Genomic DNA, 25,105 nt, shown 5'->3' with positions numbered 1-25,105 from the left:
AAAAACTGAAGTTACTGTTACTTTTAGACAAAGTGCAAATAAGCTTTTCATTGCATATTAATGAATTGCTAATACCACGGCTCTTCTGCACCCATCTTTATGCAGATTATAGTAATGCTGTTTGCACAGTTGTATAATTTGAACTTTTTCATTTTGAAGCACCTAGACTAAGATTTAAAAACAAAACCAAACTCCATACCCTGCAATTTAAAGCAAACCAAACACTCTTCCTACAGTTACATAGAACTGAAGCTGCAGACTTGGTGAACACATTCGGCTGACTGTATTTTGCGCTAAATATATTAAAATAATTTTTTATGGGTTCAGTGTAAAACTTAGCAGATCCAAATTGCAGTTCAAGAAAGCATTTAAGAACAGACTGAAACCCACCCATATTTGAGATGATCCTTAATTTTAAGCACGTTTAAATCCCACTGATTGTAGTGATATGCTGACATATGTTTCAGTGCCTCTCTGAAGGAAATATTTTCTTGATTCAGGACTTTAGAGAATACATCTCATGTTTGGACTCAATCCTGCAACCCATTACTCTTAACTCATACAAGCAACCCCTGTGATATGAGACCCCTTATGTCTGTGCAAATTCCTCAGGTATCAGAGTCATAACTGCAAACAAAAGTGTAAACACTCACAGGCTCTAATGGGCAGAATATCAGGTCCACAGGGAGAAATAGAGATGATAAACGTGATCAATAATGACTGTAACTTGTTAAGTTATAGCCTTATTGCAAACAAGGAACTGCTTCCAGCTGTAAGAAAGGTGGGAAAAATACATATACACTATTCCACAGAAGTAATAATGCACTTTTATGTAGTTTCAGCAAATTTCATTCCAGAAGAGAATCAACGGAAGTGCTTGATGGATCTTAATTTTTTAGATTTGCTTGTTCTATTTTACTGCTACCTGATCTAATAGCTACATAGTCACTAATAAAAGTTATCCTCATAAAACCATCTAGTTCATATTTACAACACTGCATTTGAATAAATATTAGAAAAACAGAGTCATGCAGGAAGGAAGTATCTCTTTTGGAAACACCTTTTAGTGCAAAACAAAGGGAGGAAGGACTGGCCCCAAACTACCTCTCTTCCCACCAGCTGGTCCCCTGAGAAAAAGGTGGATTTGCAGACGGATGGTTTCTCTGTAAGAGTCGCTGCTGAATCCAGATTTAGTGACAGCAGCAACACAGCCGCCGGCACCGGGCAGGGGTTTTGGGCTCGGTTTCGGGCCCTGCCACCAACCTGACATGCAGGTTGGTGGCACTCCGGCTGTTTTTCCTTCCTCTGTTGAAGGAGACAGCAATATTTGATAGCAATCCTTTGTGAAATTTTGTTGTTTCTACAGAGGGGAAGCACTGCATTCAGACAGGAGTACTGTATAAGTTTGAGGGTTTTTTTAAAGGCAATTTACATTCGTGGTTACAAGGAAGAAAAAGTCTGAATTTTCAAGAGCTCCCATCTTCCAGGGGCTCACACAGAAACAAGCATTCCTTTCCTTTGCAACCACCAAACTAAATACAGCTTATTGGGTTTGAAAGAGTAGATCCTGGCTACAAAACAATCTGAGGACCTTAATAGCAAAAGTACGTGGTTTTCTGTTACCACCATTCATGTTTACAACATCCTGAGGCTGATGAAATATCAAAAGCGAGCACAATTCAGCCAGGCGAGGGAGGTGAGATGCTTGGTGCTCCATCACCAGCTTCTGTGTCCACCCGCTTCACCTCAAATCCTCAGACGTTTGTATTTACCCTAGATCATCACAACCGCTTCACAGCCATTACCAGCTATTCAGTAAATAATACGTATGCTGTCTAAATGCATAACATACAAATGCTCAAATACATAATTAATGCCGGTTTACCCTTGAGAGCTGTTGTTGGTCTCCTAGGTAAGTAATAGGTCTTTTATTGTTTAGACTTAAAGATCTCTTGAGCCTCTTTTAAGGACGTGCTTTGAGCAGCTAAGAGAAGGAAAAAAACCCCGCGCACGAGAAATCTATAGGTGACTCCATTGCCAAGAAACCAAACCCACCATCCTGCTCTGCCTTGCCCTGGCAAGTCTTCATAGAAGACGACTGCACAACAAAACTGTCTGCTTCTCCTCTTGCAGAAGACAAGAATTTGAGTGAAGGATGAAGGTGCAGGTCTGACCTCACCTTGAAGAGGACCCTGTCCGGCTGCTGCCCTCCCACGAGCTAGCTGGGAGCTTGCAGAAGGGCTTACAAACAGCCCTGCAAGCAGGGAGAGGACTCTTGGGGTCCAGAGACCAGTGAGCATGAAAGGAAGCTGAATTTGAACCAACAGCTTAAAGGCAAAAGGGCATTTATATTTTTTTCGCTAATTCTTCGGAGCATCCAAGACCCTCACCGTCCTGATTTGGAAGGATTACAGCATAGAATTCCTCTGTGGTATCTGGGCAAACCATTTCTAAGCAGCTCTGGGAAGCCGTGGTGACCTTCTCCAGACGGGCTGGGCAACCACGTCCGACAGAACACAAAGTGAATTCAAGCAACGGTACGCTCGCTAATGGTTCCTTAACACGATCCTAAAAGCTCCGCACAGATGCTCCTGGTATTCCATAAAAACCATTACTGGAGTCCTATTAGTCTTCACGTGTTCAACATTTTCAGTTCTTATATGCATAAAAAGTTAACATTCCTTATTTTTGACAGCCCAAGAGGTGGGGCAGAGCCCGCGCCGGCGCAGAGGCAATATCCCACCACGGCTGTGGACGTTTATGCTTCGCGGTGCGGGCTGGTGAAATTCTCCTTCGCATAGTGCTGCTATTTATCAATGCTAAAGCCACTTTAAGACGCTCTTTCAGCCTAAAGGAATAGATTATATCTAAGCCTGCCTTAACACACCTTAGCTAGATCTGTGCAGGCGCAAGCGTGTGTGCACGTACACTGACTCTGGGCTTTCAGTGTGGCCCGGGGGATTTAGACACTCAACTCATGCTCGTTTCAATCTCTGTTGAAGGCTGCAACCGTAATTTGGGAACAGGGTTTGTAAATACGGGCATGCGGGGTAGATTCCAGCTCTCACCATAGGCTTGTACAATAATTACCAGTGGTATTAATGAATTTATGAGAGAACATCAATGGAGAATATACCCCAATGTACTTAATCTAGAAGTATAATATGAACTGCAATACTGCACACAATCACCTGACACAAATGGAATTCAGGCCTTTCCTACACTGTAACAATTTTGAGGAGGTCAATAACTGTTTTCAGATACAGATAGCACTTGTTTTTGCGTTTCCTTTTATAAATGATCAAATTAAATTTGCACTGTTACCTCATTTGGGCTCCCCTCCTTTTATGTTTAAAACACAACATTATTATAGAGTTACTTTATGGGTAAAGTAACTAAGAACAATACAAGCATAATGAAGAAGATGTGCAGCATTTTACACTGCATAATAAACGTGTGTCCATATCAATGTAAAACATACAAATGGCAATAATTTAACACTGAATATTTTTCTGCCTTTAATTAAAATAAACTAATAAAGATTTCAGAGATGCATTTGCTTTAATAGAATGCAGAGTTATAATTGGTGACCTATTTTAAGCAATTTAATTTCCCATGACCTGTTTTGCAAATTAACATAGTAATAGAAGAATGTTTATTGTGTTTCGGAATATAAGTTTCTCCTTCAAAGATGTCATATGCCTTTGTGATTTGATTTAAAGGTGTGTTCTTTTATTAAAATGTTCATATAAAGAGCTTGTAAATTATGTAAATGTTTCTTTTTATGGCATTTAATGAGCCTAGAATTTTAAATCAAAGCACAATCAAAGAAAATAAACAAGGACATCTTGAAGATTCAGAAGATCACTTTAAAAAAAGCATATCAGCTAGGTGGTACTGAAATCATTTGAATCCCCCTTTTCTTAAAGCGTTCAAGAGAATACTTTCCCCAACTATTTTATTACATTCGTGTGTTTGTATATACACATAAACACACCCATACACAAAATTATGTATTTTGCACACACAAGCTCAATCTGCAGCTGTTTAGAGATGGCTCTTTTTGGAATCTCATTAAACTCTTGTGGCATTATGTGCCAAGGGCTGATTAGGTCTTATTTAAAAAAAAAAAAAAAAAAGAAAAAGATATTCCCTTGTGTGATTTTGAGGCACCTGAATTATTCACAAATTGCACAGGGGGCCCATTTCCCAGGCCTGCCGCTTCTGCACCGGCGCGCTGAATGCAGCTAAGAGCAAGTTCAATCCGCTATTACAACAGAGCCCAAATCCAACAGTTGGGGCTGAGTTTTAAATATTAAATCCTCACCTTTAAAGAGTGATGCATGGATGACTTGTGAATGGTAGTCTCATGGATTTGGTGAAAAAAATACCATCAAATTCTTTTTTTTTTTTTTTTGTTAATTGATTTTAGCAAGCGTTTTAATTTTCTCCTGATCCTTATTCGGCTTGAGGGCAAACTGCCTGATAAAATGGTAGACTGAAATCCTTTAGACTGCCACAGCAGAGGATAGGGGAGCTCACGTGGGGTGAAGGTGCTGCAGGGACCTGGGAAATCCTCTGTGTCCCTCCTGTGCCGGGCAGCTGAGAGCTCCATCCAGGTAAGGGGCCCAACATAAGCATCATGCAAAGATGTGTCCCTGCACATGTTACACTGGAAGTAATCCTGCTTTTCATTATGGGATTATGGAGTAGTACTTTACAAGGCTTCAGAAGACCTCCAGTTTGGGGCAGGGTGGGGGATGACACAAGATTAAGGCCAAAGTATTTTAAAAAAACAGGAGAAAACTTTTATTGCCTTCTCAAATGCAATGTAGGTGGGAGTGGATTCCTAAGTCGAAGGGAGTAGTGGAATTGTTTCAAGGGGTTACGCAAGGTTAATGAAATATGTCACCTCTGTATAAAAAAAACGTTCTAATGTTTGTTATTTTAATTATTTTATCACATTGAAAAGTTGTAGATCAACCTCCTTTTCTGGGATAATGAGCCACTCCCCATTTCTTCCTATAGTTCAATGGGCTTGCTCATTATAAATGTATACAAAGGCATCTATATATGTTTGCGTACGTTTTACTGCCTATATATATTCCCATAGCTGTGCACGCACTACACCACAGGTCTCTATATGCATGCAAAATGTACGATAGCTCAGTCACAGTCACGGCTCGTATAAAGTCCAATTCACTCTCCACAGGACTCCATCACCTGAAAAGGTGGGAGAGAGGAAAAACCCCTCCACCGAGAAGATTCTTTAATATACCACAGACGCACGTGGCCTGCCGAAAATCTCTCCCATGCTGCGCTCTCTAGACCATCTCCAAATCGCTTGTGAAATGTTCGGGACAGCAAAGGCGCATGTTTAACAAGAGGAAACTCTCGTCATGGCGTTCGTGCCTCCGTAAATATGCAGAGGAGCTGAGTGAGTTTAACAAGGGGTCAACTGCTTGACTAGATCTCTCGGTGATGAGCAGGACATCAACACCTAGACAGATGACAGCCTCCTCCTCCAGCTCGTCTCAGTTTCGTTAGGGCTCAGACAGCCGCGTGGCATTATTTTAGCAGCGCATCCCCACAGCAGAGGAGATGCTCTCTAACAGCTTGTTATAGCCCCATCTGTTAAGAATTTACAGCTAATGTATCTTATAACATGGGGTTTTATAGGTAAGAAAGAAGCATTTGGCCTGGTTAGGAGATCTCTGCGCGGCTCTGTTCGTGATCTCGCTGCCTAACACGTTTGATTTAGTATTTTGGGGAACTGGTATTAAAAATATCAATGATTCATCCATCATTGATAAACACACTGAGATGTTCAATAAACACGCTTCAGCAGCAATAACTATATGTATGTATATATAGGTAGATGAATACGTCTCCTACATGTGTTTCGAGCACGATTCCCCCAGAACAGTCCAAGCTGTAAGGTATTTTACGCTCAAACCCAAGTTTTGTACTCTGACAATTTAAAACATGCAATCTACGAAAGTGCAGGGACTGAGGGTTGATGGAATTGGGGTGCCCAGTTGGACCCCTCGACCAGCTGCTGCTGTGCCGGCTCCTGGAAGCATCGGGAAGAAAAGGTCAAATTCCCCACTGTAAGAAATTTACAGCCCATTTCTGTTACATTATTTGCTCTTTATAGCCTTATTAAGGCACCAAACAGCTGAAGGCTCTGCCAGTAAGACTCAGAGCGAATGAATGAAGTGGCTTTGGGTGGTGAAAGCAAGACCAAATCACGTTTTTTTTTCACTGAAGACTAAAGCTAACCAAGTTCTGATTTACATCTGCCCATTGAGCTGAAGTTCTCCATCCACCCGGATCCCCAGAGCACCCGCCGCCTCAGGGCTAGACGCAGCCCTAAGCCTCGGACTGGCAAACATCCCACCCAACGAGCACGCTGGGGAAGGAGCCGTGATGGTTTGTCCCACGTCCCTCGCTGATGAGATGCAGCGTGTCATCCCCGCTCCAGCCGCCCCAGCAACTCTTGTCAGAGAGCAGGAGAAATTGGGGGAAAAAGCACTAAAACAGACAATAAAGAGAACATTTCAGAAACCTATCCATTGGGGATCTTTTAAAAGCATTGATTTGGGGGCTTCAAGAGAGGAAAAGGAAGAGAATAATGTTTCAAGAGAAAAATAACAGCCCCCAAACCACAGACTTCAAGCTGCCTAAATTTCCTATTGCCTTGAGGAATGGCAGTCCGGGCTCGCTGCGGTTTAACGCCTGTACTGCTGGATTTGACCCCAGCGTGTGCTTCACAAGGACACCGCTTCGATATAAAACCACCACCCGCCTTTCTGCCATCACATTTTCGGGGTTCAAAAGGCCCAACGCTGCTCTCGCATCGCTTCCAACCCCAGGGCAATTCGACTGACTTCAGTCAAGCACCCACTGATAGAAACAGCCCTGCGTGGAAGCAAAAACCAGGCCCTCCATTTCCTTTGTATTTCATTTTTAAAGGCTCTGAACTGAAAGTGGGAGGAGGGGAGCATCTGAAGATCTCCGTGTGTCTTCTTTTTTCAAGGGGTAACAGGGGAAAAACATTTTGCCGCTCCGAGGGTGCACAGTCAGTGATCTTAACGGCGCATTATATAATGCTGCTGAATAAATGACAGCCAGCCAGGGTTTACAAGGCGAACCGAGCACATCAAAGTACCCCGGTGACGACACGAACCGCGCGAACGCAGCTTGAGTGTGCTTGCTGTCGCTCCAGCATCTCGAAAGGCATCCTCGTGCCAGCCTCCCTCTCTTTAATCTGTGCAACGAGTTCATTTTGCCCTCCGACTCTCCCGACGAAAAGACTGATGCTCTTCTGGTCTGTCTTCTTCCCTTTAGGTACCTACTCATCCAACACCCTACATCACCATCAACCTCTCAGAGTGCCTGTTCCTCCTTCAGTCTAGCCCTGTTCCCACTCCTCTGCTCCTCCTTCAGTCCAGCAGGAAAAATACTGCTGAAATAAATCATATTGGGTCTTATTTAGGATGAAAAAAATTACTTCTCTGGTTGCCAGCCTGGAATATCCACATAGCTCTGCCTTGACCTTACGTGCCTTCGGTTAAAGGGATGTTCCATTATTAATCCAGCTTAGAGCTGGATTAACTTTTAAAGATACAAAAATGCCCACAAGCCAAGTAAGGTGATATATTTTTGGCTGGTTAGAACTGGCAGGATGCCGGGCAGGGTTAGCAAGCATCTAGAGCTTAGGAGAGATGCTTTTAGATATAAATCCTGATGAAAAAACACCCAACCAAACAACCCTAAAATAAATTATGTAAGCAAGTAACAGCCAGCAGGTCACGCAAGACAGTTAACGTCCTCCAGATATATTTGTACTCTATGAAAAATTCCCACTACAGATCGAATCTGCCCAGCCTGGAAAGCAGAATCACGTTCCGACCTGGCGACTTTGATTTTGAAAGGGGAGGGATGAGGGAAAAACAGAGAGGGGAGAAAAAAGGTAATTCAAAAGAGGAAAACAAAAACACGCTGAATAGAAAAACATTTAAGGGCTGATCCAAAGCCTACTAAAATTGATGTCAATGGGAGGTTTTTGTTTTCATCCTTTCAATAGACATTGGATTGTGTCCCTAGAGAACAGTTTCCAAATGTGGCCGCTCTAATGAAGCATCTAGAATCTGCATTTGGAGGCTGAAAAATCACAGTGATTGCAGCCCCCCCAGGTAGGGACTCTGCCTCATTTGCTGTTTTACTGAACCTAGCACGGGGTGGGCACTCCTGGAAACGAGACCTGACTAGCGGGAACATAATCGGGAAGTGAGCAGAATGATGGTTGTGATTAGTGAAACGTGGATTTTCACATGCGTCTGCACAAAGAGAGCTGAAAAACCATCCTAAGACACCCCCTCACATTTGAAATAAGGTATTCAGATTTGTAAACACATTTAGAATATTAACTTATGCATCAACAGAAAGATAGCTTTTTACATATCCTTTAAAACAAACTCTTAAATACTTTTAATGTATGCCTCTCGTGAAACTCAGCGCGCATCTATACCCACAGATTGCTGCTGGCTGCAAAATACATATCCATTGTGTTTGCTTTCATCGCTGCCTGAAGAAGGGATTTATGAGCAGGATACCTGCTTTTGACGAGCATACTAGTGAGGAGCTGAGCTGAAAGGGAGAGAGAAGATGTTACAACACTTCTCTTCAGACATCCAATAAAACAGAAACTGTTGAGCTGCTGCTGTTTTGTTCATTGCAATAAAGTTCCTTGTTCAGCATTAAAAGAAGGTGATTCTTACTAGTTTACCTCTATTACCATATATCAAAACTGTATAAGCAAAAATAGTCAGATAATGAGAAAAATTACCTTTGAACAAGTAGCACATAAAAAGAAATAGTTAAGATCTGCCGTGAATTATTCAAGCAGCTCCAAATATGAATTGCCACAAATAGCAAGATGAGATCTTGCCTTTCTGCGTGTTGCAGATGTCCTGCAACAACCCAAACAGCACGTTTCATTTGGGAAGCTGTGTATGGAGAATTGCATTGCCTCGAGGAAATCCAATGGGAGGCAATGGTACACAGGGCAGAATATACTCTTCTTCGCCTTACAAATCGCATATATATGTTTTAAAGCCATTTTGTGCAACTAGGATCTTTCAGCACGTAATGCCTCTGTTGAAAGCCTACTACTACACCCAAAGGGTTTCACAGAAAATACCGCAGCCTAGGGGAAGTCTGGGTCCCACAGCTAGAAATTAGGGCTGTAGAGCTGCAAGGGAATCTGTGCTCTGATATAATTAAGAGCGATTCCTCTCTAAAATTGCAATTTTGTTACTGCAATACCGACAGTTATTTAGATGCACCTAGAAAAAAAAAAGTACTGGCTAGTGGCTAAACCTGGGTAAATCTGTTTATACCAATAGGGCTGCACCACACAGGTCAAATAGCAGAATTTGGCACGAAGTCAGCGGCCCTTGGGCTCACCTACATTTTCTAGGACATAGCACGCAAAGGACGGTGGTAGTCTGCGCTTTTACTTGTCTGAAACTGCAGGGAACAGAGCTCCTCTCCTCTAACTTTGGTCACTGTGTAACTCCACTGATGCCTGATCAAATTAAACGGATCGAATGCAGAAACACAGCCTCATGCGACCCGCGTCAGCTCGGCTGAGCCGCACAGCCGCTCTCCAGCATGGCACCTCTCCGCATCCAGGGGGATTCGGCATCTTTCCTCCTGCTCTGCTTCCTTCCTCACCCTCAGCCTCTCCTTTTCTTTAAAAATTTGGGTCACCTTGCTTACACCAGCACAGCTTTGCCCAATGAAGACTGCTTTTGTGCAGTTCCCCAGGGTAGGAATAAAGTGGAGATTGATGCTACAGGGAGAAAGACAGCTATCCTTGCACAGGAGTTAAGTTCTTTCCTTCTGGGGTATGTACGGGTGGGAATATATAGACAAGTATTTATATTATTTCTTTTCATAATATTCCAGATAAAATTTCAGAATATTACAAACATGTAATCTGCAGAAATGTATTGTTTTCCTTAAATGCATAGGGGAAGTCAGAAGTCTTTGCTTTCTGAGTCTTCATTTTTATTTTTTTACTATCTCTTCCTTTAAAAAAAAAAACAAAAAAAAAACGTTCTGCTACTTTGAAAGCAACATACATTTGCATGTGCCCACCGCTTGCGAGTGTCTCTCTGCCTTGCCGGAGGAGCATGTGCCTAGCTCGAGTCCCCACGGTGAGTGGCAGAATCTGCCATATGGAGGTCACCTTGTCCAGGTCCATAAATAGCTCTTTTTCCTAAGCAGGGAAGGGAAGGAGCTGGTGAGAGTAATGAAAGAGGAGGCTAGCTTGCATCCGTGGCACTGATTGGTGCCAGGGTTACAACACGCAGAGACTTGTCATGCCAGCAGCAGCGATACCGTCAATCTGCAGGCACAGAAGTCACCTAGTTCCACCGCGAAAACATGTGCCAGCCAGTTTTTCATTTCAGTTTTCACACAGGGGTTTGGATGCCTTTCAGGAGTTGAGAACAGATACTTCAGGAAAGGTGTCCTTGGGGAGATGACAGCAGCCCCCAGGCAAAGGGCTTTTGCTGCTTAAGTACACACATTGGGGTCTGCCAGGTTGGTCCCACGTGGTGGGTCGGGGCAGGGGAAGGATTTTGATGAGGTGAAGAAGCAGCACCGAGGAGGCACGGTCCAAGCCCCCCACTGCTGCCGAGAGCTGTGTAACGGCACAGGCACGACATGGTTCAGGCACAATGACGTAACCGCCATCGGTCAGTCCCCCGGTTTGTGGCAAGGACTTCTCTTCCACGCACCGACAACTGGAGATGGAAAGATCAAGATCTGCACCTTGTGCAATGAACCGGTTTGGGTTTTTTCATCTTTCAAGAAACCAGCAGCTACGAAAATGCTGCAACAGAACCATCTGATAGCCAACAAGGTGCTCAGCTAGCGGCTAAGTAATTGATACATTCATTTAAAAATAGACCGGAATATGTCAGCTTGTATGTCATGTCAGACTGACTTTCACAGACCAGAAAGCAATACTGTCGTGTTTCCTTTACAACATCCTGTGGAACAACGTAGAACTGATGAAAATATTGCAAAAATAATGTTCCCAGGTAAATCACAAGAAATTTAAAGGAGGATGGAACGGGAGGAAGAAAGAAAACCGGTTTCTTTGATTCCAATTCAAAATTATTTTGGAGTGCAAACACCTAAAGTCTGAATTAAACCAGCCCTCTTTTTGCCCCAAAACGTTTAGCAGATAAGTCATATCAGGTTATAAGGTCAAGCAGGAGGCACGAGGTCTTGATGCACTCAGTTCACAACTTTTTAGGCAGTTACACCTGGTAGCAGCAAGGTGGTAATCCAGCCATTAACATCCCCTTGTGCGGGTGATGCTAGCGGTCTCCTCTCCGTCCTGCTAAAAACGATCCCCTCCCATTTGTCGATATAGGAAGGGAAGAGCACTTATCCCTCCATGACATCTTTTTGCATCCCACAGGCTGCAAATCCCTGGTTTGATCTTGTTCAGTGTGGAACATCTGACATGCCTGTGATGGGGAGGCTTTAACCGCTCTTATTCCTGCTTATGATACCCATGACTATAGGATTGGATAAAAGGAATGAACAGATGGATGGATCACTTATATACACTGTAAAGCCTTTATCCTTCACTAGGTGTTGGTTTAAGCGATGCGCAGTATTTTTAAATAGCCTCTTCTCTTTTTCCTTTCCCCTTCACAAGTTTTCCTCTATGTTCCTCCCTTCGGCAGTCTCTTCCCCCCTCTCCCATACAAACACTTTGAGCTAGAGTCTTGATATATAAAAAAAAAAAAAAAAAACCACCCACCATGAAGCAGCCCTAAGCCAGTGTTTCCTTTGTCCTTGCTCTTTAAAAGCTGTAGTTGCTGCTCAGATGAGGTAACGGGCCTCATAACACAAGAAGTATGTTTTTCAGAACTTAATGTCCTCTGCCACAGATGTCGTCTCTGCCAGAGGCTTATTAACACCTCAGAAGAGCAAAGCCCTGCCCACAAAGGGAAGGGAATCTAAAGAAGATACACAAACAAAGGAGGTGAATGTTAAAAGCAGCTAATGAGGGGGAAAAAAACCCCTCCACCTTCCCATCACGGCACTTCAGAACAAGTAGCATTGCCAAGCACTAAAAACCTGGGGATTAAAGAGACAATTTAGGAAGACTTGATGTGGGGAATGGAAATCTCCTGGAAGACATTAAAAGAACAGAGAAGATCGGCGCACATATTTGGGGAAATTAAGAAAAACCTAGGAAAAATATATATGTATGTATATGGACAACTTTGCAAGGACTAATAGAAAAGCTATTTGGAAATAATCAGGCACATTTATTTCCTATAAGGGAAATTTAAATTTGAAAGGAAATTGAAACAGGGGGACACGCACAAAGCGGTTTCATTATCAAAAAAGATGTACGTTCAAAGGGACTTACTGAAAAAGAAAACCTGTTTGTTTACAAACCTTTTTATTTAAAACCAATGCTCTTAGAAACACCAAGGAGTACTCAAATAAAATATCCACTTCACTGACTTGTCTTCCTGGCTTTGGAAGTGCTACGTGTTGCTTTTGAAATTTTTTTTTTTTTTTTTTTTCCCCTCAAAATGCTACGCTTGGTCCTCCTCAGCGGCGGGGTTTGGTTTCCAGCACACCGAGGCTGCGCCGGGCGTACGCAGGCACCTCCGCCGAGGTCGTCCTCGCGCACAAGCCGGCTCGGGGACTGCGCTTGTGTCCATGGGCATCCCGTGGGGCTCCCCACCACCTTGAGCACCGGGACAGGGTTCCTCTTCCCTTTCTCTCCAGGGCAACCAAAAAGCGATGCAGGTGCCCTGTTACTCCTTTGGAGAGAGAGATTTGGGGAAGCTGAGACAGATCGTAAAGATGAGGATTTTCTCGCTAGAGGAAGATCCTTGCTCAGAGACGTGTGTCACCGGCAGGAACGTGGCAGAGGTCTGGGACCAGATTGCAGAGTAAGAATTCTGGTGTGAAAAATGGATGGGTAAGAAGTAATTACGGGGCCACAAAGATCACCAGAAATAAATAATAAGTCAGGATGTTCAAAAGGGCACTATGACTGAGATCAGCCACAGCAAGGACAATAAAATCAGCCCCTGAGACTGTTGCTATTTAAAGAAATGTTTCATATGGAAATGAACAGTCCATAGAGGGATGAGCTGGGTGTATAACACGCATAATGCTAAAAGTGCCTGGCGTTTATCCCCAGCGCAGCACACAGGGGCTGCAGGGATCACAAAATATATCACAGGGGTTAAGAAAACTCAAGGGGCTAACAGGATTCAAAAAGCCCTTAAGCCAGGTTAGACACTCCTCCCAGTGCCGCAAGAACTGGGTGGTAATTAAAGTCTTTCCAGTTAGTTAAGTTGCATTCACTCATTCAAGGGGAAGCAAACTTTTAGCATGGGTCTCATACTTCCTGCCCTTTGCATGAAAAAAGTAAATTCATAAACAGAAATTATCTTGAACTGCTGCAGACTGAACTGAGGCTGCAGTGGACATTGAAGAACCCAGCCCTTGAAAAGAGCTGCACCGTCGAGATGTCCTGGTCAAACATCGGGGCTGTAAGTCCCCACGTCGATAAGGACCCTTGGAGGAGACGGTGCTGTTACCCCTGTGGTAGCTTAGCTCTTCATCAGTCACATGGGGGATCATAATTTTCGGTACTTTGACGCTCTCCTGTGCAGCCATGCTAACAGGTCAAGTCCGTGGAGAGGAGAGGAGATGCATGGAGCCCCAGCTTCACCCCTGGGTCAAGTGTCTTGTCTTGGTCACTGGGTGCACAGCAAGGAAGATTATAATTTTTCAAAGTGTCCACCCCTCTTACCTGATCCAACCCCAGTTTTGTCAGCCATCCTTGCTTGTGACGGGCTGAGCCAGACCAGAAGATAAGATCAGGATCATTCAAAGGGCAGGAGGATGCAGTTTGCTTCAGATGGTGCAGGCTTGGATTGCAGTCAAAGAACTGAATCTTCTGCAGACATTAACAAGCTCCACAGGTGCAGGGGAAGAACAGGCTCTTCAAACACAGGAGGAGAAAAAACACACAGTATGGAAAAGTGCCCACTGCCCGACTCACTAGTGAAACTGTTAAACAGCTGCCAGTGGGTTTTCTGGAAGGAGGTCAGGAGAAGCAAAGGTGTGGAAAGAGAGAAAGCAGCAGCCGCCGATGTCCCACAGGAAGGAAACGCCAGCCAGCGCTAGGAGATACAATCTGATCCTTTGTGTATTTTGCAAGTTGCCTTGTTGGAATCAAAGACCGTAGAAAACCAGTTTGCGAAATAATGCTGGTGACAGAGCAGCACCACCCCGTGTCAGGGCTGTTTCACAGAGTGGGGCTAATTCACCTTTTGTCTGCCTAATAGTACTGCAAAACCTGAATCTTTCCGATCAGAGAGGCTGAGTTATTTCTTGCTACAAACCCTTTGCAGGCAGCCTGACAACAGAACGGGCTCTGCAAAGCATTACCGAGTCGCAACGAGCCTCAGATGGCACTTCCCAAAGCCTTTCTACCCCATGGAGAATGAAGACTGTGGTGGGGAAATACCAGCTTCTCCGAGAAGGGGCGTAAATAGCTTCAAGTGAGTACGGCAGCAAAAGCAATGCGATAATAAGAAGGAAGAGCTGCTGAGATTATCAGTTCCTGGCATTATATTCCCAAAACACTCTTGAAGCCTCACAGCTTCCATATGGCTCATCAGACACATACAATAACATGATCGCTCAGAACATTCAGTCCTATAGAAAGGAAACAAGAAACACAGACATGTCCTCGCGCTCCTGCACACGCGCCCACAAAGGCACCGCCGGGACCTGAAACAAAAGGGACGGGAGCAAATTCCGTGTTCGAGTCGGCCTCCTCTAGGCTTCCTCTTCACAAGTTCCCTGTGAACATCAAACGTTTGGAGAGACAGTTCATGTGTTGCTTCCACAGGGGGCACAGATCCCAGCGAGCCCCCAGACCCTCCGGTGAGGCACGTCTACGCAGATGACCCAAAATGCAAACCCAAGCTCCCTGGGTGCATTTTGCAGATCAGCAGGTGTCACCTAGCACTTCCACAGAGCCGCAGCTCCACGTCAGCCTGCTGGAAATCTTGCCTACAAGCAAACTGGAGATCAATTCTGCTAGAGGGAGCAAAGCTGTGCTGAAGTGACTGAAGGTAGTGGTGGCTCTGTACGAAGGTGGCTGTTGTCACATCCACCTCGGTGACAGCTGAACGGGGCCTCGTCAAAGTCCTCATCCCTCTGCGCTATCAACAGAGCAAGGTTTTAAGATAGCAGAAGGTGTTATTAACCCTGCAAGGAAAATGTGGCTCTTCCATGGAGTTTTCTTAGAAGATGTCCTCGTGTGACAACTCTGGCTCATCCCAAAGCTGTCGGAGTCACGGTCTCTGCTGACTGCAGCATTTTATTTTCAGTCTGGGGAAGGATCAGGCCCGTAGTGAGCTCCAGAAAAACTTTTCTCTCATGGCTTGTAACCATGAAAACTCCTTCCCCAGCCTACTGGGGCTTAAATAGATGCAGTTGCAGTTTCTGTGATTCTTTTCCAAGACTGATAAGCCAGCATCCATCTTATTTGTTTCTCAGTCACCTGGTCTCCGGTTTTGAGAAACTGTTTCAGTTCTACAAACCTGGCCTGCCATCGTTTTCCTTCTATGAGGCTTTAGTAAGAAAAAAGGATGAATCACCCTTTTTTTTATTACTTTTCCAAGTGGGGGGCTCCTTCACATAGGTACTTACTTCTAGCATCCACTGCACCATTCCTTCTTTGGCACCTGCAGTTTCTTTGATGCTTTCTCTTTCCTCACCAAGGGGCTTGTTTATTTTTATTTTTCATAAGCAAAGCCTAATTCTTGGTTTTCTTGTTAAAATCCTTCAACCAAGCTCCTTGAGGAATAAAGTAGGCATACACAAAATTAATGAGAAATTCTCCCTCTACCCCTGAGAACTGAAGAGGGGATAATTTAGGTAATATTCGGAACCAGCTCTGACCCTTTTAAGGCTCTCCGGCATCACTGCGGGAGGAGGAGGATCCAAATGTCCTACATTTTCCTTGTGGATGCCACCACTGCTAATAGTACGTGGCTTTTCTTTCACGGCTCTCCCGACAGGTCTAAGCAGAGCCAGGTGGAGCAGAAGCCGCAGCGCTGAGCACACAGCTCCGTGCCGGTACCCAGCGAGCGCTGGGATTGCCTGCGTGGTTACAGGCTCCTGGTAATAAGTGCTAATTTCCATCGCTTCCCTACATTGGGCACCCAGAAAGCTGGTGAGTAGTTATGGCACCTTCCGCTGGATGCGATCATCTCGTAATATCCTAATTAGCCAGATCAGCTTTCCTCCTCATCACGAGCAGCGACTGAAAGTCTTCTCCCTCTGCCCAGGACGGGCTCTCCCCCCGCTCCGCTCTGCCGCGCTTCACCCTGGGAAGCGTTTTGTGATACTTGGGATCCCTTGTAAACCGTATTCTTCGATTTGGGCAGTCTTTCAACTCCATGAAAGTTACACGTTGTTTTCATTTCTTCTCAAGTACCTCAGGTCAAAGAAAGACCTGTGTCAGTGGCTTTAAAAGCCTAATAAAGTCTTTCATCCGTAGACCTGCTTGCTGGCGCAAAGTCAGAGAAAACAAACTAAGTCATCGAGTGTTGTTCAAACTGTCAGATCCTTTTCAGCATGCTCTTCCTGCCAGCCTGTTCGTGTGCGTTTGGGGGCTGGGATGGGGAGGAAGGGAAGGAGAAAAAAAAAAAAAAAAAAAATCCTGATGGCATAAAGCCCATGGAACAACTGGCACCTTTCCAAAGCAGCCTCCCCCCGGCCCCCAGCCCGCCTTCGTGGGCACAGGCGTCTGCCAATCTGTTCTGTGCGCGCACACACACACACACACTGCACAACACAAGCAACAAAATGACTTTCCAACAACTTTGCTCACAAGTGCCACTCTACTCCGAGTTTGGCACCTTGCGCTTTCTCCTCACCCCCGCCTCTCCAGGCTTTGCCTCCCAACAAGCTGGACAGGTTCCAGTGTTTAAAAGCCCATTTAACCACTCCCTTTTGTTTAGAAATGCTAAGCCTTGATCTGATTTTATCGACCCTGCCGTGCCAGAAGGAGGAGGATGCTGAGGGCTTCTGAGGATCCTGCAATGAGCTGAAGAGCTCCAGGAGCCCTTCAAGCTTCAAGAAGGGTTTTGCCCACTTTGCAGCAGCCCTCGTGCTATTGAGAATCCCCAGAAGGAGAGCGTGTACCATTCACGAGACCACACAGGATGGCTTCCACTCTTGCTTTTGTGCACGTTTCTCCATTTAAAAACGTCATTATTGGCATGTTTAGGAGCTGAAATTCAGTGCCATGCTTGGCTGGCACTGTCTTTTGATGGTTAAATAGTTCTTTACACTCTCTGCCTTGTTCAGTGCTGCTATGCCCAGGAAAAGCAGAGCGGCAGGGGAGGGAGGCAAAGAGGCAAGAACAGGACCTCTGCTCTGATTGACAATTGTAATCTTCCTGGGTATTGTTAGGAGACATCTTTCTGCACTTGATAAACCCAGCATGATTACATGAAACATATCCTTTTAAAATATATTTCTCTTTTTCATAAAGCGGGTAAAGCCAACTGCATTTAGAGCTAATTTCAATTCCTTTGTACAGTGCAGCATTTGGATGCCCTCTTAAGGATGCTAGGTTTGAAAGTTTGCCTTATCAACATCCTTTTCTCATAACCCCAGAGAAGCTCTTAACATTAGTGATAGAAAGGACTGGGTAGATTACAAGTCAGACAGAGCCATAGAGCTCTGGAGTAACAGGAGACCCTTCCCAAAAATAGACCTCCCTTTCCCACGTGATTATTTCTTCAAGGCAGATTGGAGAGGAAGAATACACACAACTCAGCCAGTTACTGTGTGTGGAAAGATGTAACCAAACATTGACCACCAAGATCACCAGCCACGGGAAAAGACATTTTGGTCCAATTCTTCACATCCATCATCCTGCCAGTGCTGTGCTGCTGCTGGTCATGGTGCTGCTGAACAGCGGGAAGAATTTAGACATCCATATAGCTGCTATAAATTTGAGTGAATAAGAGTACTTTCTCATCTATGGCAATTTACACCAATCAAGGCTCTACCTTCATGTATCCAGCAATCTGGAGAAAGGAGTCTGCCTCCTGCTAGGCAGTTACTGACACATTTTTAACTTTCCTACACTGGCTCTGACCTCCTCTGCTTTTCATTTCCCACCAAAGAGAAAACATAAAGGAAGTAATGATGAACAGGCAGCTGTGGTCAACAGAAGAAGTAGCATGATCATGAGAGATCCTATCCAAAAGTTCACACAGAAACAGAGACTTACTGGCATCGAGAATAGCAGAGCCTGGAACAATGCCACTGAAAAACAAATTACACACAGACACTATCCAAGCAACTTTCTTCAGTCCAAACCAGTCAGATATTTTTGATATCCTGCAGCTTCAAAGAGGACAACAGGCAGTTGAGTGCTAGTGCTGAAGATCACGTTAGCCCTACCGGATTATTCAGGTCATGCTAAACAGCAAATTCAGTGGATTAAAAGAGTCCTCATTCCTGCTGTGCAGTTTTAACAGTCTGCAAGTTACACAGAGGAGCTGAGGATGCTATGTACGTTGCATGTCTTGTGCAGCACTTTATAGTCAGACAAGCTCAGCAAGGGGCATCTAACTTCCTAAAAATTACCATTGACCCATTCCTGCTTAGGAACATTGAGAAACCAATGGACTCACCCAGCAGCTATGTGAAAATCTCTTTGCCAAGCCATGCAGAACTTACTTTTGTGTCTGCAGTGTATCGGCATTGTATTACCATGACAAAACCAAATTACCACCATTGAGGATAGCCTTTGCTAATACAACAGTCCTTCTATAGTAATATACTCGTGTGCACAAATGATAGCACAATGGAGTGGATGTGTAACCGCCATAGGACCTCTGTGGTAGCAGCGAACAGTTTTTCAGCTTCTTTCTTGTCTTACCCAAGTCATTCTCCATGCAGCCGTTAGTGTAAAGTTTCAGTGGCGCAAAGCTTGCCTAACATCAGAGCAATGTCATCGTCTCATATTTACATACTATTCCCGTAATTACTACAGACCAAAGGCAGGACGGCCCCAGTTGTCATTGCAAAACATTTTGGAGGGTTCTGCTGTGTCAAGCACTATCCTTGCTCTCGTTACGGGCCAGTGAAATCATAGGTGTTCCTGTACAATGACCAAAATCAACGCGGTACCAACGCGACTAATACTGAAACCACCCACAGTAATTAAGGCTGTATTTCAGATGTCAATTAAAAAAGGTTTTTGTAATCATTACAAATGAAGATTTTGTATTGTCTGGGAAAGGACATCCTGGGGCAGGCAGAAAGAGAAGCACCCAGCTTTCTGACCCAGCTCCTACCACCCACTCACCAACCCCCCCCATGCTGAGACCTGCCCAGCACACAACAGAGCCAAAGCTCCACAGAAACGTCGTGTTGGTTGGTGGTCACCACTCCATGGCTCACTTCAAAAACCAAATCCTTCAATGGGTAAGCGAGCAAATAGCAAATAAACGAACTAGTGGTGTTTCTGCTTGATTTTTCAAAATACCTGCTGCTGAGGTAGACAACCAAGGTGGGGTCTCTGATGTATAATAGAGGTATAAATTATGCAGCTCCCTACCCTTCAGGGGGGAGAAGAGATGGGATCTCCATTCTACCCCACTGCCCATGCTGGAAAACTCATAGGAATTAAATATTGAGACTTCCACCTCTGTCTAAACTGATAGAAATTAGCTGACAGGCTTGAAAAATATTATGGAAACTGATAGACAGAGACGCCTACACACTGCTTGGGATGGCACAGAACTGCTTTCCTGAGAAAAAACTAGGCTAAAAATGAAAACGGTCAGTCCCTGAGCAGGTCAAGGCATGGATATGAGCTTGTTGGTAGTAGGCTGACAGATTCCTTGTGGAGGCAGACAGCTCTCCTGAGATTCAATAAGCAACGTAAGAGAGAAGGATTTGGTTTAGGGTAAAACGCTAAACCATGCACGGAGGTTTAGGAGGACAATTCTTCCTAAGACTAAACTCAATCAGCAGTTTCACAGAGTAGCTATGACCTCGCAATCAGCACATTACAGTCTCAAGTCCCACACCTGCACCCAAAGGTCCAAACTACCTGTTGAAACACTTGCCTTTCCACCCATAATTATCATTTTACTGGAGTGTTAAAGTCAGGATACAAAAAAACCTAAAAGGCACTCTAAGAAAGTCAGTAACAAATCTAGCGTTACTTTTTGCTGAGATAACGACAGAGCACCATACCACTGTAACAATTTGACAAGGGTTTTTTCACAAAAGTTTGCAGACATTCTTGGGTATTTTTTCAGCTAAGAAAAATCACCAGGAGCTCCCACAAAGGACTTCTCGAGGGTAGGAGATAGCAAAGCTGAACATTCATCACCAGCAGATTAGGGAGCAGATGGAAAAACCACGGTAAGAGGTTGCACCGAGTTTGCTGTTTCTTTAAGTCGCTGATGGATTCACACATGATGCAACTAGACACAACACAGCACTTGCATCTTCCTGCATCAGTGATTCTGCAGACATAGATCTTCCCACCCTCCTCTTCCCCCTTCCAAGGCCCAGACATATTTTTTTGTCTGCAACTGGATACAATCACATTCTGTGTACAAGCCCAGCAAAACAAAACATCCCATTTTCAGTTCACAGAGCTGCCATGGCAGAAATAAATATTATTTTGTTTGTTGGGGTTTTCTTTCTGGTTGCTGCCGTTCTGTTTTCCAAAATCATTGTTCTGCAGAACAATTTAACAAAACGTATTCTTCCTGATTCAAGACTTTGCAGCGAGCTGTGCAGTAGCTGGGTTCTCATTGAAAAAGCCAACCCTTCCAAGCCAAACCCCAAACTTCTCTGAAATCCTGACCTCTAGAGAACTTCCTAAATCAGCAAATCTAAGACAAGCACTGGGCCTCCTTCCAATTTCAGCAGGAAACCACCAAACACAAGATCTCTGCAGCACTGCCATGGTTCGCAAGCGGAAGGTAACACCTTTGGTTTTGCCTCCCTGCTTGGAGCACGCCATGGCGGAGGGAAGGCAGCTGGGCACAGACTAACCCATTCCTTATTCCCAGCCTGAACTCTGTTTGCAATCGGTATCAGCATCGCTTGGGAGGCACGGTAGCAACTGCCCATCTGGCTGATGCCCCCGGGAGTTTGGGATAAAACATCCAACGGTGCAGCAGCCTTGCACCAGCCACCATGGCTGGGTTGTGTTTTCAGAAGCACGTTGCTTGGTGTTGCTGAATCAAGTCGAGGATGAGCCCTCCTTGGAAGAGAAACCTGCTCAAGTTTGGGCTTTATGATCCTGACACAAACTCACCAAGCTCGAGCACCTGTAAAGGAGCCTGAACTCTTGTTCGCAGGGGGCAGCTTCAGGAATTAGCATCTCTTTTCCTTCCTTTTCCTTCTCCCTTCCCTTTCCTTCCTTCTCACTTCAATTGCCTGATCTGGTGGTAGTTTTCCTCTCCCTGGTACCTCCCTCCCCATCCTTTCCTCCTCTCTTCCCACCCTGTCAGCCAATGACAAAAATAGAGACGAGAAAAGAAACAATTGCATAAAAGAAGGGATTTTTCCATCTTTAATCGCAGAGGGGGATTGGTTTGCGCGCCGCCTCACTGCGAAAACATCGCAGGTTAGGCAGGTAATATTTGGAGGGAGGCTGTGGGATGCATCGAGCCGAGGCTGCCCCTTGACCTCCAGCTCCCTGCCTGCTCTGCCTTCAGCTTTATTGAAGGCACCGGCCGTGAAATGGTACCAGCGGTGATGCTTCGTGCTTTTCTAAGCAGCCTTTGTGTGGAAGGAGTAGTCGTATCAAATCTGCACCCTGCGTGGTGTGCTTACCTTTAACGGGCGTACCTGGGGAGGAATATTTCCCTGGTTTTGCATCACTAATAAAAAAAAGCATGTTTCTGTGCAGACACTGGCTCTGTGGTTCAGCAGATACAACGCTGTCGTACTCCAAGGTTAGAATCCATTTAAAGAAACGTGAGTTACTGACAACTTAAGAATGAAGAAAAAAATATTAATCGATGCTTACCTTAGATTTTGGCTGGTTGGGCTTGGGGGTTTCTTTTCCCTCAGCAGGGATTGCTTCACTGGGCTTTTTGTAGCTAGAAAAAAAAAAAAGAAAAAAAAAAATTGTAAGAACAAACCAGAAGAATCAATTACATCAGCATACCATTTTTAAAAGGTTCTATTTGTCTTATGGTTTATTTTGATTTTTGCTTAGTATTACAGCTGATCAGATTAAACTTACAAAAAAATATTTGTCACAGGTATAGCCTCATTTTTGTTGGATGTTAGCGCTCTGATCTCTAGTCACTTGAAGTATTGTTCCTCTCCTTCCAGCCCCTTCCTTCCTCACCGTTTGCTACAGTTGAAACTGAGTTCCAGAACTGCTCTGGGACATCTCATCATATTCACCTGGGAAATTTATCACCAAACTCAGTATCTTTTTCTGCTCCCCGAGTGGACAATTATAACAACACAAGGTTAACAAAAGATGAATTTCCAGGTACCATCAGCACAACTTCCAGGACGATCGCTCATATGAATCAAGGCACTCTCCCCCAGTTCCACCAACACTATGGCAAACTACTCGACCATTTCTGAGCGCAGAGTGAAGGAGCAGAGGTGAATCCTCTGAGCAGCCCGTGCTGCTTTCCCTTGTGAGCGGGTGCTCCTTGCCTTGTATTTCTCCTCCGCGCTCATTTCCAAGCTGAAGGGTCCTGTCCTTCACCTCCATGCATCCTATAGTCATTTACACCAGCGCAAATTATGTTCAAACCAAAGGAAAGCACCGAGAGGAGATACCAAGCCCATGGGACGGTGTCCTGATGCTCAGTGTTTGATTGTACATTCCCCATATAAAATTAATTGATCGTGTCTTTTCAATGGACCACCTACAGCTCTCAAAGTTTAACCTGATGGAAGCAGAGAAACTCCATTCAGGGACTTGAATCAACAAAATATGATTACAAAAAAAAATTATTCCCATTATGGTGGTTTTTGTTTGGTGGGGGTTGTTTTTGTTTTTTTGGGGTGTTTTTGTTTTTGTTTTTTTTTAATGAATACTACTCAGTAGGGCTACATAAATGGTTTTCTCTAGAGTACTTTGGTCTGGGCTTCTTAAATACATTTGAGAGGTTTCCCAAAATAACTTTTCTAGAAAGATGGATTTATCAAGATTAAAAATTTCTCCTGGAAATTCACTGTAAATATTTTTTTAACCTACTTTTTCTTCCTCACTCCCTCCCCAGGAGCTCTTTGTCTCACATCAGTGCTCTGCCACTCTCAGATCCTATGAGTCCTTCTGCCTCGATGCTTCTTGGGATAAAATGATCTTTACCAGTGACTCCAATAGAGCTGATTTAAAGCATCCTTTCTCGATTCATGCATTTCACAATTCCTCTCTTCCCTCTTGCAGCTACAATTACTGGTGGATTTCATTTTATTAAAAAACAAAATAAAACAAAAAACCCCACAAACACCTAAAAGGTATCCTAAACCCCTCTCGCCGCCCCAGTCTCCCTTTCTTCATGCCAGAAATGACCCTCAGCGATCTGTGCTCAGGATGGCAGCAGGGCTGCCCGAGCCAGATGGGAGCTGCTGAAGACCTTGGAGATCAAGCCACCAGCCTTCAATTTTGACATTTGGTCGTGGGTGGCAGATTTCTTCCTTTCACACTTAGAAATGTTGAAAACCACAGTAGTTCTGTTTGACGGGGAATCAGAGGCTGATTAACTTGATCTTCTTACGTGCAGATGTTGAGAAACAATTTCCCACCCACATTGGCCAGAACCAGTCTTTGGACCATTAGCCAACACACAATATGCCATCCCGAGCCCAAAACCCTCCATATGCTGCGCAGACCTCTAATGGGGTTTTGGTGCCATTCAGTACGTGGGAACCGGGGGAAAATAAAGTTTACTCTTTCCTATGCTGCCCTACAACTGCTCTGGAAACCAGCCCTAAATATTCCTGAATTTTTAGCATCATTGCAAAACATTTTCCTGATGGGCCAAAAAAATCAGTCCCTTCTGCCATGCCGTGTTCCCCTCCGGGCACGACACTGAACCAGCAGGACCGTTCCCATTACAGATGGCAGGAGTGAGGACAGGGCTCCCCCTTTTTCTTTTTTGAAATAAGGAGGATCCTTCTTCATGTGCTTTTATTAAACCATGTGCTTGCACCGTGAGCGCAAAATGACACTTTTGAATAATTTAAGATAATGATAATAGAAACATTAAAAAAAACTCTCGTAGAGACCAAACCCAATTCCTCTCACAGCTTCTGAATTAGTTTTTCACTTGTAGCCACTTCTGCTCTATCTTAAGAGCTATAAAAAAAAAAAAAAAAGACCCACGATAGAAGGGAATATTAGGAAATTACTAATGCCTTTTTGAAAGCACCTATTGCTTAATCTTCTGCAGTACTATTTCTGGATTCCTGTGCAGCTTTCATCTTTACACTGAGTGTTTTACAAGACACCTCGCACACTCACAGCCCGAGTCCAAAGAGGACGGGTTGTTTTTGCGCATTTTCCCCCTGCAGCTGTTTTGTTCCATTGGAGATGATGCCTCACTGGGTCAGGACTTTTTTTGGTTTTTTTAAGGGATGAGCTTTATTTACAAAACAACATTAACCATTTGGATTTCCCAGCTCCAAAATTCCTTGCAGGCATTCTGAATATATTAGGGTTTTTTTTCTTTCAAATTCTATTTTTAAAGCTAGGAATGCTGACTCCGACACAGCTGGGGACTTTGCTGCTTTTTCACGTTTTGCTTTCAGGAAAGCAGAAACACAGGCTACTCCTAAAACACCGGGATCAGGACATCATCTTTTCCCCAGCAACATCTGGAATATTAACAGACTGGGGCAGGATTGGAGTTGCGTTGGCTGAACCAATCTCCGGCAGGAGCCTCCCCCCCCTCGCAAGAAGGGAAAAGCAGCGGCGAACGTGAGGAGCAGCAGACGCACT

General features: G+C 44.4%; 1 protein-coding gene and 1 long non-coding RNA gene across 2 annotated transcripts in view; one reads left to right on the top strand and one right to left on the bottom strand.

Moving 5' to 3' along the window:
• Nucleotides 1-25,105, bottom strand: part of LOC115339061 — a 211,181-nt gene that overhangs the window by 136,328 nt on the left and 49,748 nt on the right. The window contains exon 2 of the mRNA XM_030008393.1: nt 22,163-22,235. The gene's annotated coding sequence lies outside the window, so the exon portion shown is untranslated. The remainder of the gene's footprint in view (nt 1-22,162; nt 22,236-25,105) is intronic.
• On the top strand, nt 7,699-8,881 carry LOC115339062. Its single transcript, XR_003922623.1, has 3 exons — nt 7,699-7,975; nt 8,090-8,198; nt 8,540-8,881. It is a non-coding gene; the product is annotated as an uncharacterized LOC115339062 (long non-coding RNA).

This window comes from Aquila chrysaetos, chromosome 3, assembly GCF_900496995.4.
Source record: "Aquila chrysaetos chrysaetos chromosome 3, bAquChr1.4, whole genome shotgun sequence".
In the NCBI taxonomy this organism is placed as follows: domain Eukaryota; kingdom Metazoa; phylum Chordata; class Aves; order Accipitriformes; family Accipitridae; genus Aquila; species Aquila chrysaetos.
This window is presented reverse-complemented; position numbering and strand designations above follow the sequence as displayed.